Genomic DNA, 17,810 nt, shown 5'->3' with positions numbered 1-17,810 from the left:
GTAGAGTCTCACTTATCTGACATAAACAGGCCAGCAGAACGTTGAATAAGCAAAAATGTTGGATAATAAGGAGGGATTAAGGAAAATACTATTAAACATCAAATTACATTATGATTTTACAAATTAAGCAACAAAACATCATGTTTTACAACAAATCAACAGTAAAGCAGTTCAATACACAATAAAGTTATGTAGCACCAAAACATCACAATGTATTGAAACAGCTGTGGATCTGGGTGGGAGGCAGACTGCATTGGATAATACAGAATGTTGGATGAGCAAAGGTTGGATAAGTGAGACTTTACAGTAATCAATTCCCATAATTACAGTGGTGTACTAAAATGGTGCCCCTTAGATAAAATGGCAAACGAGTGCCAGAGTGAGTCACGGATCTATGAGATCACAGGATACTATAGAGGAGTATTCCTATGCATCAGCATAAGAAGACCACAGGGTGGGGGGGGGGGGGGGAACCAAGATTTGTTTTTTGGATTTTTTTCTTGAAAATTATTATTGTTATTATTTTGTTTATTTTTACCCCACTTTTTATCTCCACAAGGAGACAATTTCAAGCCATTGTTGGTTGAATCCATAAATACAGAAGTTGTGGATACAGAAGGCTGTCTGTAGCTGGAAGACTTTCTGAGAATTATTTATAATTCATAGGTAGCCAAAACAAAAGGTGATGAAAGTCTTGATTTTGGCCACACACTCTCATTCTCAGGTAAAGACAACGACAAACCCCTTCTGAACAAAGCCTATCTGACTATAATAATTAATGTTTGGGACTAATGCTTCCGTTGGCTATGGTGACTTGAAGATTTTGGTAAGGCAGTTCCAAAAAGTTTTCCAAGCTTTGATTTGTATTAAGAAAACATCCATTCCAGCTTAATTTTTAAAAAACAATTCAACACATGTTAAAATGAAAGAATGAGAGATAGTAAGGAATGTACTGTTCTCTGCTCATGGAAACTTTCATCAGCTACCCAGATTTATAAAGTACTTTGCCAGAATGAGACTGAACTTGAGTGAAATGCTTCTGCAAGGGTCACTTGCTTCTGTCCCTTAAAACTTTTCATTGTTGTATTTCATTTATAGAGGAAAGCACACAGCTACAACACTAGATCTATGAAAACATATGACAATGTGTTTTGCTAAGAAGGTTCTTACAGTGCATGATGGGATATTATTATAGCAAAAATATCTGAATCAAATGGAGTAGAACAATGCTAGCAAATTTCAGTAAGCCTTTATTTATTCTCATATGGGACCTCCAAATCAGAGTAGCAGCAGTAGTAATTTTATTGATTAGCCCTTAGGCCATAACACAATACCAAACAAAACAACAAGACTTGATAAGACTTGATTGCGCTCCAGGTGCCAAATCAGAGTAAATTCTAGTGTAGAACAGAATTTGACAATTTTCTGGTTCTTTCTTCAACTTTTTAATAAGATAGCCATTTATACAAGATCAAAAAAAGAAAAATTCAAAAATATTGGATACAGGGCACTTCCAGACAGCTCCAAAACATTGGTCAAAGAAGTGGGTTTTTGCAATGTGGGACCTCAAAGCAGAGACCTATCAGTCCCATAGCATAGTCCCCCACAGTACTCACAGCTGGCTTTTGAAGTGGGTTAAGATGGAGGGCAAACAGAGGACATCTGGTGGAAGTTTTTTTTTTATTCACTTCAGAGATGCACATATGTGCATATGAGGTCCAGTGCATAACAGAGCACTTTTTTAAAAAAAAATTCAATGCCTAGAAACAATGAAACACAGATACACAGAAAAAGGTAAAGGCTTCCCTTTCTGGCTCTGGGGGGTGATGCTCATCTCCGGCTCTAGGGGTGGTGCTGATCTCCATTTCTAAACCAAAGAGACTGTGTTGTCCCTAGCCACCTCGTGCATGCAGCGCCGTTTACAGCTGTTTGACGCCGTTTACAGCTGTTTTGGGCTTTTCAGAAAAGCATGTTGTCCATAGCCACCTCCTAGTGAGGAGTACACACAGAGTGGAGGAAAGGAAAGAACATGTTTTCCATGCCTGCTGGGATACACAGGCATGGAAAGGTGAGTGTTTCTCGGGAAGCAGGCATGTAGCCGGGGGGGGGGGGGCTTGGGGGGCTTCAGCCCCCCCCCCAAAAAAATTCTCATGGTGGTCGGTGAGAAGGCCTTACTGGTACATTATTTAAACTGTTATGTTTATTCATATCATGATCTGATCACCATGCTCAATATATCCCATATGCATGGGGGTATTGGGGTAACAATACAAAAGGTTTGCCAGGCTAAACCCTCTTTCACTCAGACTCAGCCCCCCCCCCCCCTCCGAATCAAACTCAGCTCCCCCCGAAACAAAATCCAGGCTATGGGCCTGTCAGGAAGAATCGGGTTTAAAGGGCACCCTTTAAACAGCCTTTAACCCGATTACTCCTAATTCCTCCCACACTTTGGTTAAACATCATTTAGCTACCCCCACCCTCCTTTTGATTCACTTCCTCTTGGGTTTTAATGCATGTGTAGAAGGACACCAGGTTTGCACAAAATCACTTTTAATATTTTTTTTTATTATGATTCAAATAATGGACAGTTGTTTGAGGACATAAAATGTAACCCAAAAAATATCCTAAACACCCTTTATTGGATCAGTCAAAAGGGATAAAATATATCGGACTAGCTTTCGAAAGTCTTCTTCATCAGGCACATACATGAAAAATTATTGTGTGAAACTGGTGGCATCTACATTATGCTTTGGATGTTTTAGGAAATGCATGGAGATGAAAAGTGAGGCACTGTTATTGTTATTATTATTATATTTATTTGTACCCCACTTTTCTCTCGACTGAGATGCAAAACAGCTCATAACTTTCAAAACAATACAATTTAAAACCTGCACAATATCTATGATTTTAAGCTTGGAAGGAACAAAGAAAACAAATCAGGCACTTGTCTCTCACACTTCCTATAACATCCAAACCAGAATACAGACATTGCCAGGATCACAACACTATCAGTTACTTTCCTTATTGAAGGTGTCTCTGATCCTTTGAAAGCATGTGAGGTCTTTTATGTTTTTGGGTTGACCCAATTATGACTGGATGGAATTTAGATCTTTTTGGGTTGACGCAATTATGTCTGGATGAATTTTAGATCTTGTGTGTGTGTGTGTGTGTGTGTGTAATGTAAACATTCTTTGGTGATTAATCAGTGTAACAATTATTTAGTTTACTGGCTGAGAAACTTAATTCAATTCATAGATTGGGTATGGGGGGGGGGGGGCTTAAAACAAAAAATCTACAAAAAAAACTAGAAACTAATTCCTTCCAACATCATCATCATACATGTTTGCATTCTACTGTTTTCACATTTACCAATGAAACAGTTAAACCTAGTCAAGAGGATGGGGATGGCAGGAGTGAGGGAGGTTGATTATGATAAATATGAATGTAAGAGGCAGACTTTTATTGCCCTGGACAGCTGTAAAAACATGGGTGGATAGGCAATAAGAAATACTGAAAAATGGAACAATATGTTTCTGCTATAATGTGTGTTTATTTCACACTCAGCCTCCGTGAAGCAGACGTCCAGTAATATCCCCTTTGACACTGCTACGGTGATCCAACTTATCTCCTCATTAGACTCAGTTACTCGCCATCTGTCGGTGCTAGAAAAATCATGATGAGGACATAATCTACATTCTAATGTGTGAAGCAAGGTGGCTTCCATTATGATTCACATACTGGCTTAGAGAAGCTAGATGACTGTAACACCACCACTGTTTACAGTGGAGGAGCATAGAACTGGTTCTTTACATTTCTTGAAACACAAATAATATTACTAAGACCATAAAGGAGAAATAAATTGATTTGGATGAAAAATCAGGCACAGGCAACAGGGCTGAAGGAAACAGAGCTCCAATTCCCTCTTCAACCTGGTGGTCCTTCCAGTAGCTCCAATGGTGCATGAGCTGAGGAAGGAGTAGTGGGGGAGTTCTTTAAAATCAAACAGAGAAACCTGCTATAAAAGTAGAGAAAATGCCTTCACTCAACTGTCAAGGCCTCACCTTACCCTTCCAAATTCCGTGCATGATAACCTAGCCATGTGGCTGTCTTTATAGCACTTGGTGGAGGCACAACTGTGGGATGAGAGACTTGAGGAAGCAGCAGCATATCTTCTTGTTATGCAAAAGGAATATATTGAAGCAAGGGGCAGAAAAAGATAGATGCTCTTTATTGTGAAATGGCAACATGGGCCTCTTTGGATCTATATGGAAAGACTGAAGATGAATGCAATAACAGCAAGTTCGAAATGCAGTGGATCCTGGGTATTTGCTGGAATTTGGTTCCAGGACCTCCCATGAAATGCTAGATCTGTGCATTATACACAATGACATAGGAAAATAGCAAAATCAAGGTTTAGTTTTTGGATTCGTAAAGATATTGTATGATTTTAAGTAGAAGCCACTTTGAGTCTCCTTTGGGAGAGAAAAAAGTAAGATATAAATACTAATACTAATACCACAACAAATACTTTGAAGGCATAGATCATAGATAGATTCCTGTTCAACATCTTTATTAATGACTTAGATGAAGGGCTAGAAGGCATGATCATCAAGTTTGCAGACGACACCAAATTGGGAGGGATAGCCAATAGTCCAGAGGACAGGAGCAGAATTCAAAACGATCTTGACAGATTAGAGAGATGGGCCAAAACTAACAAAATGAAGTTCAACAGTGACAAATGCAAGATACTCCACTTTGGCAGAAAAAATGAAATGCAAAGATACAGAATGGGGGACGCCTGGCTCGAGAGCAGTACGTGTGAAAAAGATCTTGGAGTCCTCGTGGACAACAAGTTAAACATGAGCCAACAATGTGATGTGGCGGCAAAAAAAGCCAATGGGATTTTGGCCTGCATCAATAGGAGCATAGTGTCTAGATCTAAGGTAGTAATGCTACCCCTCTATTCTGCTTTGGTTAGACCACATCTGGAATATTGTGTCCAATTCTGGGCACCACAATTCAAGAGAGATATTGACAAGCTGGAATGTGTCCAGAGGAGGGCGACTAAAATGATCAAGGGTCTGGAGAACAAGCCCTATGAGGAGCGGCTTAGGGAACTGGGCATGTTTAGCCTGAAGAAGAGAAGGCTGAGAGGAGATATGATAGCCATGTATAAATATGTGAGAGGAAGCCACAGGGAGGAGGGAGCAAGCTTGTTTTCTGCTTCCTTGGAGACTAGGACGCGGAACAATGGCTTCAAACTACAAGAGAGGAGATTCCATCTGAACATTAGGAAGAACTTCCTGACTGTGAGAGCCGTTCAGCAGTGGAACTCTCTGCCCCGGAGTGTGGTGGAGGCTCCTTCTTTGGAAGCTTTTAAGCAGAGGCTGGATGGCCATTTGTCAGGGGTGATTTGAATGCAATATTCCTGCTTCTTGGCAGGGGGTTGGACTGGATGGCCCATGAGGTCTCTTCCAACTCTTTGATTCTATGATTCTATGATTCTAGGGGTCTTCAGACTTTTTAAACAGAGGGCCAAGTTACAGTCCCTCAAACTGTTGGAGGGAAGAATTTGGGGGGAAAACATGAATTTCTATGCACATTGCACATATCCTATTTGTAGTGCAAAATCCACTTAAAAACAATACAATAATTAAAATGAAGAACAATTTTAACAAATATAAAATTATTAGTATTTCAATGGGAAGTGTGGGACTATTTTTGGGTGATGAGATAGGATTGTTGTTGCTGTATGCTTTCAAGTTGTTTCAGACTTAGGTTGACCCTGAACGAGGGCCGGGTAAATTACCTTGGAGGGTCGCATCCAGCCCCCGGGCCTTAGATTGAGGACCCCTGGCATAGATGGTTGGATCTGTGGATACAGAGGGCCAATTGTACATGAATTTGTCATATAATGGACTGAGAATCTGTCATCTATAATTTCTCTGCTTTTTTTGAAACAAAAGTATTTATTTCAGCAGATGGGCATCAAATGGCATAAACATCACATCTGCACACTTGGAAAAAACCTGTAGATTTTGTAATCTTCTCTGACTCCAAAATTCTTAAAATACCATTAGCTGTGTCAGACTGCCAGAGATTTAAAAGTGTCTAGAAAGAAGAAATCATAGTACGAGAATCCCCATGTGACATTTTTAGGCTTGGGCGGGACTTGTTAAAACATTTTCCATTCTCATGTTGTTAAAACAGTGAGAGGAAAGCAGAACTGATGCATTTTTTAAATTCTTGAACTGGGTAATATAAGAACTAGTATATTCCCTGTTGGATAAAATTGTTCTGACAGACTAAACAAGTTACACCTTCAATCTAAAAGCTAAAGAGCAAATCCTCAAGATATGATGCGTTAAATTTCCACAAACTTTAATGGGATGTTTATATTCTTGTCACAGTATCTTGAATAAATTACATAGAGTTTTTAAGCAGCACCAAAATAATATCTTTTAGCCCCAAATGATGAAAAAAGTATATTCCTCATTCGTTTTAAATACTAACATCAGCATATGCATATTCACAAATCCTAAGAGGTAACTTGATGGTTCTTTAGATTTAAAAGTCCCACTTGGAAGGGTAATAAAGCTCTTTGCTTTGGGGTAAATATCATCTTGTCTTCCACTCTGTCTTTTTTTTTTTTTTTATGTTCGACAGTCTTCTGGTTCTGCTTCTCCATTGTGCTTTGAAGGAAAATAAGTTCAACTAAATTACTACTCTCGATAAAGAGTAACATTAGGATATTTTGCATATTTCTTAGTTGTTGCAGAAGGTTTTTTTTTTCCAGTACCAATTCTGTCTTGGAATAATATGGCACGTTTGGCAGATTCGTTCAGTTATGGTATGCTACAGGAGCCAGGTTGTCCTCTGCACTCTAGTTTTTCAGGTATCACTAATCACTACTTGTTGAAGCTTTAAGGAATAAGCAAATATTTGGTTTGGTTTGTCTTTCAGTACTGCTTGTTCGTGTTGCTTTGTCTGTTAGTATTTTAGGCATTTGTATATTCATCAGTGGATCTTTAGAGAGGATTCTCTGAAATGTGGTGGATGGTTGTCTCTTAGGGTGCTTCCAGACATAACTAAATCCAAGGAGGCACTGGGCTATTAAATCCCAGTTCCTCTCAGGATTTAATTTTCCATTATCTCCTGTATGTAGTCTGATTTGCTCATCATGGTGATAGCTTCAGTCTACAGAACCCTGGAACTTGTAGTTTGAGGAGGTATTTAAAAGATAACAAAGCAAACTATTCAGGATAAAATCAATTTGATTTTGCAATGTAATAGTTTGAGCATTAGACCATGACTGGAGACCAGCATTCTAATCTCAGCCTAGCCAATGAAAGTCCACTGGGTGATTTTTGGCAAGTCACAATCTTTCAACCTCAGATAAGTTAAAGGTAAACACCATTGAACAGATTTGGCCTAGAAAACCTGTGATAGAGCCACCTTAGAGTCACCATAAGTTCAAAGCAACCTGAAAGTACACAACTACAGGGCAAGATACTCAGGGAGCTTTAAGAACTGTAGTTCAGGAGGGTAGATTACAACTCTCTAACATAATTTTAAGTACCTCATCAAATATAAATCTCAGGAACTATAAATTAGAGACATGGCAGTTGAAATGGTGTAACGGCTGTTACTGTGTACTTCAAACTTTCTTTTAGGAACAGTTCTAGCACACATGATGTTCTCTGTACTTTGTACTTTTCAAAACAACAGGTTAAAGATGTGATTTGAAGCTGCCAAATTTGAAAACTCCAGGAGCTAACAGCATGTAATTTGGCAACTCTTTTCAAGACTTACTATGCTTAATCCAGTTTCACCCAGAAACAGAAAAGTCTCCAAGTTTTAGATTTCCAAGTAAAGTGAATAGACATACTGGACTGATTTGAGACAGACCTGGCTTAGTTTAGAGAGAACATATCAAACATGCTGGCTCATGTCCCAAGTTGGTTTCAAACTCTGTTCACATTAGAATAAACAATGTACCTACTATATAAAGCTAAACATTCATCCATGAGCAACAAATCATAAGGGATTGGCATAATGCTGATAATGCCTTAGGTTGATATACACAAGACATCAACTTGTTAAACTAATCAAGTTCTAGTTAAAAATAGCAAAACATAGTAATCCTTGAGCTATCATGGTAACAGGATTACTCCTTTGTTGCATATGTGTGGAGAGCTTGGAAAGACAAAGGTTTACTTATAGCTGCCTTGGATTAACTTGAAGTTTGCTTAAAGCTATTAAGATTTGAAGTATGATTTTAACTAGGTACTCACAGCTCATTGACATTGCCACTATACCACCAGCTGTCACTGTTTGCAAAACAGTATTTATTATGTGATGCTTTACCTTCCAAGCCTCTGCTGATTGGCTCACAACACTCGGCATTTTTGCCGTCTATAATAGATTTTACCATTCGACTATCTTGTTTAGTTTTCAAGCAAGTTCACCTTGTTGTGCATGTGTGTATGTCTTTAGGTCACCTGTTAATCTTTGGTGACCTCATGAATTTCAGCACCTGGTATTATTGGCAGATCCCCATTCAAGTATTAATCAGGGCTGGCCTGCTTAGTATCTAAGATCAGGCAGAATCTGGTGTCTTGGGGAGTGTAGGCCCATCTTCACCATGCTAGCTCTGTGGAGGGGACAAGAGACAGAGCCTTCTCGGTGGTGCCCCTCCCCCAATCTGTGGAACACAATCCCCAGCGAAATTAGATTGGCTCCATCTATCCTTTCCTTTGGGAAGAAACTCAAATCATGGTTCTGGGACCAGGCATTTGGGTGGTAGGCTTAACGAGTAATTGCAATGATTTATGAGAACTGATAAGGGACATGCTTTGGTCTCAAACTCCGGAGGTTGAACTGGACTTGGATGTTAGAAATGTTTTTAATTGGATATTTTATAAATTATTGGTTTAATTAATGTCAATTTGTGTTATATTGTTTTGTTATATGTATTGGTATCGAATTGCTGCCGGATGTAATCCGCCCTGAGTCCCCCCTTAGGGGTTGAGAAGGACAGGATACAAATGTTTGAAATAAATAAATAAATAAATACTCTAATTGTGAGACTTCTTCTCACACAATGTTTTATTTCAGCCTCTAAAGCTAACATCAAACGTAGGCTGTCTCTAATTGTGAGCACTTGCTCCACTTCTGAGTGTAATTAAGACCAAGGCCTAAACCAGATCCCATCTGATCTTAGAAACTCAAGCAGGGTCAGCTCTGGTTAATATTTCAATGTGATACAACCAATACCAAAGGCTATAGACTTTGCCACACAAGGTCCTAAAATAATGTTCTGGCATTGTAAACCCATCCTTATAGAGAGCCAAAACATGCCAGGATAGCTACTGTTTACATTGTACAATCCTGCTGAGAGCAATTTCAAAAATCAGATTGTGCTTTCAGCTAGATCTTAACTCCTCCCAACCACTACATTGCTCTTAATTTTCAATGCCCCCATTTTATGGAAGATTTAGGAAAAAACAAGATTTGAGTGATTTTCTCAATACTTCACTCTTTCGTGGCTTCAACTCTGTGTGAGTTCTTGTTTGCATAATAAATCACTTCCACACTTTCCCTGTAGACAAGCTCCCTTCAAACACACACAAACATACACACATATGTGGTGTAATGTCATGTAATCATGACGTTTACTCTTGTAGCATTGCAAATCACTATGTTCCGTTATTCATTACTTAGCACGTGTCATCTGAATTTGCTGGTTTCTCCATTACTAACCATTTTCATCCATATCCCACAAGAGAATTGATTTTTCATCCTCTTCCTTTTTTTAAAAAAAAAAATTAATCTTGCTTCGACATGGCGAGGGATCGAACTCTCTCGGTATTGAGATTTGTATTATTAAAGGCAAAGAAAAATAGCAACCAAACAAATGTACAATATTTTTAGTTTTATCATTAAAAAAATACCAGAAAGGATTGAGCAGCTGCATTATGGCAGAGTACTGGGGACTCACTTTTGGTTAGGCAACTACCCACAGGACAGCCCAATTGCTCGCGTCATAGGTTCGATTCAATGTGAGCAATTCTGCCAGCTCTTATCCCACATGTTTTGAAATGGAATATCCTAGTTCCTGAGTCTAGAAGATGATCTCAGACCATATTCCCCTTGCCTTTTTATGACTGTTTCTGACATTTAACTGATGGCACTGACAGGAAGTTCTTCTGTGTCATGAGAAGAGCTCCATCATAAATCATACCTTCAATTGATCAGAATTGCTTTAAAATGGGGGTGGGCGTGGAATAGCATGGGATAACGTCAGTGTGTTCTGCAAGGGGGGTGTAGTTATTAGTCTTACAAACAGTATTGAAAACCAGCTCTGCGTATTCCTTGCCAAATAAAACCCTATAAAATCAATGGGGTCACCATAAGTCAACAGACAACATAAAAGCACACTCACACACAGGATTACTGTATTTTCTGGCATATAAGACTACTTTTCAACCCAGGAAAATCTTCTCAAAAGTCAGGGGTCACCTTATACACCAGATGTCATCTTATAGGGCAGGTGCTGAAACTTTCGAGCCAGACTGGAGAATCTGTGGTTACTGCATATGGTGGGGGGAGCTCAAAAATGGCCACGGCCGCACCCCTGCCATATGCAGCTACTGTATGAAAGCAGCAAGGACGGCACTGTACAAGTACTGTAGAAGAAAATCCACTCACCAGTCTTCATGGAAAGAAGTAACTTAACATGGTCCTGATGATGACGTGAGGAGGCGCCTCACCTGGAAGGTGTAAGTGAAGGGCAGAGCAAGCTGCAGGTGTCCAAGACACCCGGGGTATGGAAAAAAGAGATAGAGCAGTGCTGTGCCCAGAAAAACACATCTCTTTCTCTTGTCTGGCCCACTATTGTATCCTATTATTGTACCTCCTTCTCTGTCTCGCAAATCTCGCTCCTGAGGACTGCAGTGAAGCAGCACAGGCACGCATATGCGAGATCTGAGAGGCAGAGAAGGAGGTACGGTAATAGGAAAATTACCATATTGAAATCAAATCTGATGGGGTTTTTTATTTTAATTTGGTGTGCATTGGAAGAGGGGTAGTCTTACACAGTGAGTATAAGACTACCCCTATATTTTAACTGGAAAAGTTGGGGGAGGGTCATCTTATACGCTCAGTCATCTTATACACCAGAAAATATGGTACATGGAAAGTGAATTCCCTTTATTGCCCACTCATACTACCAAATGTTATTTAGCACAGCTTTTTAAACATTGATCTACTAAATCCAAACAGTTCACAGTGTTTGCCAGTCAAGCAAAGAATTTCATTGTCTTTTATTTGTGGTATAGATAATCCATTATTGACAACTGAAATACAGCAGAGTCACATCTCAAAAGAGTAATGCTTTTTGTAGCAATACCTATTCACAGTGTTGGCAAGGAAAGGCCAAGATCAATAAATATATTCCATATATACCCATGTATAAGTTGATCTCATGTATAGGTTGAAGGCAGGTTTTTTTGGGGGGGGGGGATTATGGATTTTGATGTGACTCATGCATAAATTGAGGGTGATTCCATGGAGAGTGAAAAGCAGCAATGCTGACTATTGGGGCCAGCTGGCCCTGTTTGCTGCTTCCACGCTTTGAAGAAAGTCAGAAGCAGTGCCATAGCAGAGAGTAGAGGGGATCGGTGCTTTTTTTATATTCTCCGCAGATGGACTAAGCTTTTGCATTTTGCCATTCTACTCAGAGAAAGGGATGGCTCTTGTTTCATTAAGAATTAAGGTACAATACTCTCATTAACCCATGAATAAATCAATCCAGGATTTTTGGGTTGGTTTTTTGACTATAAATTCTAGATTTAAACATGAGTATATCAGGCAAATCACATTTTACAAAACAATGAAAAACAAACTTCAATGATTTTGCAATATTTTGAGCAAAAACACAGGAGAACTTGACAGCCAATGAAAGTGATTAGCAAAAATCATATTTATATAACTATGAGCACAAATCTACAACGTATTCCTGGGACAGACTGCTTGTGTCTCCTGCCATCTAGTTCCCATTTCATTTATCTCCATGGAAACATGCCAATTCCCTAATAAGATGGCCAATCATCAGCACAAGCTGATTCCTGATGTTTCTGAAATGTGATCAGCCATTTTCTGTATTACATTTAGCATTCATGGTATAGGCATTGGAATATGTCCAATGCAACTAAAGATCAGAGAAATTCATCTAGATAATACAATTGACTAGTTGGAGCCTGATCAGTTTGGAGCAACTTAACAGCTGCTTCATATTCAGTAATGGCCAAATGATCCCCAATAGGGCCTATCTGTAACTGTGCTTTAGGTAAACTGTTGTTAGGACTTTATCACTCAGAGCTGCTATTTCATTGTTATGATAAATAACAGATATGTACTAGCATGAGCACCGTCAATATTCCACCTCTCTTCATTTGAATAATTGTGTCAGTTTGACAATCTATGATTTCTGCCTGTCTGCATTTCCAATGCCTTAAAATAGGTAAGTAAAAGCAAAACAACTACCTAGCAATAGAACCCTAAATGTAACTTCACTGTTACCCCCTCATCCTTTAACTAGAATTTTCCAAACTCTGTCGCCATATCTGGCAATAAAGAAACGCTTGAAATCTCCTTTCTTCTTTGAACTCGATTGTGCCTTCTTGACTGACAATCTGCTGCTTTATTATTATTTGAAACACAACAAGATGAGTCCACAGCAGACAAAATCACTCTGCTGGCTGTTGTATTGGATCACATGATGGACACTTCCCAAGGGTGACGCTGTACAAGTACGGTAGAAGAAAATCCATTCATCAGGATTCGTGGACTTAATGCGGTCCCGATAGTGAGGTGAAGGGGCACCTCACCGGGAAGGTGTAAGTGAAGCGCGGAGCAAAGTGCAGGTGTCCGGGGCACCCGGGGTATGGAAAAAAGAGATAGAGTGGCTCTGGGCCCAGAAAAACATGCCTCTTTTACCTGTCTGGTCTACCTTTGTATCCTATTACTGTACCTCCTCCTCTGCCTCTTAGATCTCGCTCCGGAAGACTGCAGTGAAGTGGTGCATGTGCGCATGTGCGAGACTTGAGAGGCAAAGAAGGAGGTACAGTAATAGTAATTACCATATTGAAATCAAATCTGATTCTATTAAAACTTTTATTTGGGGTGCGTTGGAAGAGAGGTAGTCTTATACGGCGAGTATATCCCAAACTCTAGCAATGGTTCCCTCTCCATTGCTGGAAAATATGTGGTCCAAAGAATTGTTACATGGAGCCATTTTTCGGTATGTGCATATTTTGGTAACCAGTATGCCATTAGTGTTTGGTTTTCTATTCACAAAGCCAGCTTAATCACCACAAATTAATTAAGTTTGGAATGAAAAGAAACAATTTGTATATACAGTCACTGGCTGGAAACAAGGAGTTATTCATCAGGACTAACAATGCTTTATATTTTTGATAATGACTGCAATAACACAGAGCACTAGTAAAAGGTTTGTTATTACTTTATCAGCTCAGATGTGCACTTTAAATTTCAGTTGCCACACAGTTAGTATGGCATTTTGATTTTGTCAAACTCTCCTTCCTAGCCATTCGTCTCTTAATCATGTTACAAAACTAAAACTGGTGCCTAAATGTTCTTGTTTTTCTTATTCCTCCTAATTTCTTTTTCCTCTTTTATAGACCGCACAAGCCAAAATTGGGAGAGAGGGAAATCAAGGGGATCAAGGGGATAAGGGAAATGCTATTGTCTAATAAAATCAAATTACTTTAACAATGATTACTGCAAAACCACAACTGAGACAAATGCAGACTTATTAAAATAAGTCTGTATATAAAGGAACAGCAAGAATGAAAAGTGTACATTTGTACTTGCAGAATGAAAGGATAAAAAAAGAAGTAAGCAAAGGCTACAGAAATGTAGGTGTCTGGAGTGCTGTTTTGGAGCATCCCAATCTCTAAAGCAGCGGTTCTCAAACTATGCCCCGCTGAGCCCTTAGGGCATTGCGAAGCACAGTCAAGGCTCCATGGTGGCCCTGTGCCCCCCTGCACCCTCTTTCTAGGAAGTACATTGCCTGTGGAGCCCTGCTGCTAGTGTGGCCTAGGAATTTGCCTGGGCCACCTTCCATCAAAGTCCCCTGAGGCTTCCAGTTAAAACCAGGACAGAAGGATAAACCTCCAGGAGAAATCCATGTCAGGAAGGAAAGAAAGAGAGGGAAACTGAGGGAAAAGAGGAGAAGAGGATGAAAAGGGAAAGAATAGCCTTGGTATGTCTCTCAGCCGCAGGTTGAAGGTAAAAGATGTAGGGTGGGAGGGCTGAGGATTGGACTAGATGACCCCTGGGTTGCTCCTACAATAACAATAACAACAATAATAATTTCAAAGGCTGGATGGCTATCTGTTGAGAGTGCTTTGATTTCTGCTTTTACTGCATGGCAGAAATAGGTTGGACTGGGTGGCCCCTGAGTTGCTCCTATTATTATTATTATTATTATTATTATTATTATTATTGACACAAAAGCACAGTATGTCACAGCAAATGAGATCTATATGCTGGATTTTGTATCACAAAATCACAAGTCGAACACTTCCCCAGCGTCTAGGACTGTGTGATGTATTTTCGAATGATGCATGCAGATCCAAGTAAGGTGGCCTTTTGCAGTTGACAGATTGTGATGTTTATTGTTTCCAAATGCCGGCTGAAATCTTTTGGTACGGCACCCAGTGCGCCAATGACCACTGGGACCACCTGTACTGGTTTATGCCAGAGCCTTTGCAATTCGATTTTGAGGTCTTGATAGCGGCTGAGTTTTTCCTGTTGTTTCTACTCAATGCAACTGTCACCTGGTATGGCGACATCAATAATCCAGACATTATTATTATTATTATTATTATTATTATTATTATTATTATTATTGCAAAGGCTGGATATCTCCTAGGGTCTTCCACTGAAATACTGTTCGATTTATGCTGGTTAAAATTGTTCATTTTAAATATTTTGGTGTTCTTTCTTTTTCTTTCTTTCTTTCTTTCTTTCTTTCTTCCTTGCACTACAAACAAGATATGTGCAGTGTGCATAGGAATTTGTTCTTTTTTCCCCAATTAGTTCACACAGTCTCAATATGCCACTGGCCCAGCCCATCTATCAAATTTAAAAATGCAATGTGTTTTCAAAAGTTTCATGAGAACTATGGCTTTACAAGTTTGAGAACTCCTGGTCTAAAGGGTCAAAACTCCCTCTGATGAAACTGAGACCTCTACTCATGAAAGAACTACTTCCAGACTTAAAGAGCTTCCTTTCCCCTTTCCTGATCAAGAAAAGTAACACTTTCTTTCAATTCTTGGTTTCAACCAAGAACTAATCCAAGGTCTCCATGAATAATTTAAATATCTTAAATGGATAGTTAGGTTTGCTTGGGACTTATTTATCTGTGTTCTGTTTTTTTTGTTTTTTTTTAGGTGAAGCTGACACTTGGCAGCAACATCAGTCACTGTAGCACATAAATGCAAATTGGACCAAATCAAGATTATCACCAGTCATAAGGGCCATAAAAGCAGATGTTACAGGCAATTTACCTAGCCCCTGTCAATGCTTAGTCTCCTCCTTTGGTATCAGAGCGGTCAAATCCATGAACCAGTGAACTGAACCATAAGGGCAATCTGATCCAACCTACATACAATCAAAGCATTCCCCGCAGATTGCCATCCACCCTATGTTTGAAAACCTGCAGAGAATAAGACTCCACAACACTCCAAGGCAATTTCCTACCATTTGAATCCATTGCTCTGTGCCCTAGTCTCTAGAGCAAGTTTCCCTCTCATCAATGTGGCATCCTTTTAAACATTTAAACATAATATGGTCTCTTAATCTTCTCTCCTCCAAATGAAACATACTCAGCTCCCCAAGCCACTTCTCATAGGACTTGGTTCCCATTTCAAACACCCTTCTCTGGACATGCTCGTTTGCTAATTTCCTTCTTGAACACAGGCTTCATCCCTGATAATCAGAGCAACTTCTGTAACATAATTGTTTGTGTCTGCATTTCACCTGGAACATTGTGTTCAAGAAGGAAATATTCGTCCTCAGTATTCTTAAAACTATTTTCTCCATTGCTTTGAAATAAAAACTGAGACCAATCCAGTCACAGGAAAACCAACAAGTGACAATTTCAATGTATCTATAATAGCAACAGCTGGAACTGGCCATGCTGCCCCAGAATGAACTCATTCCTCTTCCATAACCGTAGCAAACATGTCAGGGAAGAGTAACCCTAAATGTTCTTGCTTAGCCTTACACCTGATATCTGAGATCTCTGCCATAGCAACACCAAGCATCTGACTACCAGAGTACAATTGCAGAGGCTTTTCCACTTTACAAAGAACAGGAAAGTGATCAGAATCAAACAATTGAGGCGATGTATGCTGAGGGAAAGAATTCACCTGGGAATAATTCTGTCCTCTCTATCAGAAGTTGTTGAGGAAACAGATTCCATGTTCACACCAAATATAGAAGTAGAAACATGTCTAAACTTCCTTTTAGCCTTTGTGTGTGTGTGTGTGTGTGTGTGCAGGGAGGGGGGGAGGATATTCAAGCTTTGACACCATATTAAAAACGATGTTTCCCCTTGAAGTGGCAAAGCTCAAAGAAAGAATAGCACAAAAATGACCCTAAAGCACCCAGTTGAGCCAGAGTGCTAATCCCTGCCCTGTATCAAACTGAGATTGGATTAAACTGAAAAGGTAGGACTGGTCCTTCCCCTAGAACTGATTGATACACTGTGAAGTGTGAAGGAGGAACCAGACACAGCTTGATGGACTTCCTTCCCACACTACTGAAAAATATTATTTTATCGGCATTAAATTTGTTGTTTTTTAAATAACTGTGTAGGACAGGGTACAAACCTTTACACTTAGCTCCCCCTCCCAAATCTGAGCTTTTTTGTCCCAAGTTCGCCAAAATTGCAAAGCCAAGGGACTTCATTTTCAAGGAAAATTCAAGGAAGTCACAATTGAGCTGGGCAACTATGATCCCATTGCTAACCTTTTAGCATTTCAGTTTTAATATATTGGACCTCACAACCTCTGAGGATGCTTGCCATAGATGCAGGCGAAACATCAGGAGAAAATGCCTCTAGAACATGGCCATTTCAGTTTTATTGTAGTGCTATCCTTAATAAAGTTGAGTTGTGGCTAAAACACTTCATTCTTTATTCAACTAAAACTGACCCAAAATTGGTGGTGGTAGAGACTGTGTTTCTGAAAGTGGGTGTCATATTTTCTGGGCATTGACACAGAGAACAGGGATTCTTTGAACTGTTCCAGCACTACATGGCACATGGCTGGTAGTTTGGAGATTGCCTCTGAGTGATTGTGTGATTCATTTGACCTCAGAGGCAGCAACAGGAGAAATGGGATATTCTGTTCTTTGTGTTACCCCCTTACTGGAAAGGAGGAACAAATAGCTAGAAAAGGCAATGGCCACTAAATAACCACAGAGAAAATAACAAAACCCACTACAGAATTCCTTGCTGATGGTATGCACTTCCTGCTCTCAAAAATAGTTGCATCCCACAAGACTAACACACTTTTCAAATTAAGAACATCTATCAGTGTGTGAATTCCAACTCCCAGCAATTGTAGCTAGACAGCATTGTTACCAAAATCAGCCATCTGCCACCAAGGGGCTGTGTAGGTCCATTGCCTAGCACACCATGCTACTTTGAAATCCAGGAAAAACATGACTGGGTTTGAAGGCAATAACAGAAGTTTATTCACCTGGCCAGATGGATG

Source organism: Anolis sagrei, chromosome 1, assembly GCF_037176765.1.
Source record: "Anolis sagrei isolate rAnoSag1 chromosome 1, rAnoSag1.mat, whole genome shotgun sequence".
Taxonomy (NCBI): Eukaryota; Metazoa; Chordata; class Lepidosauria; order Squamata; family Dactyloidae; genus Anolis; species Anolis sagrei.
This window is presented reverse-complemented; position numbering follows the sequence as displayed.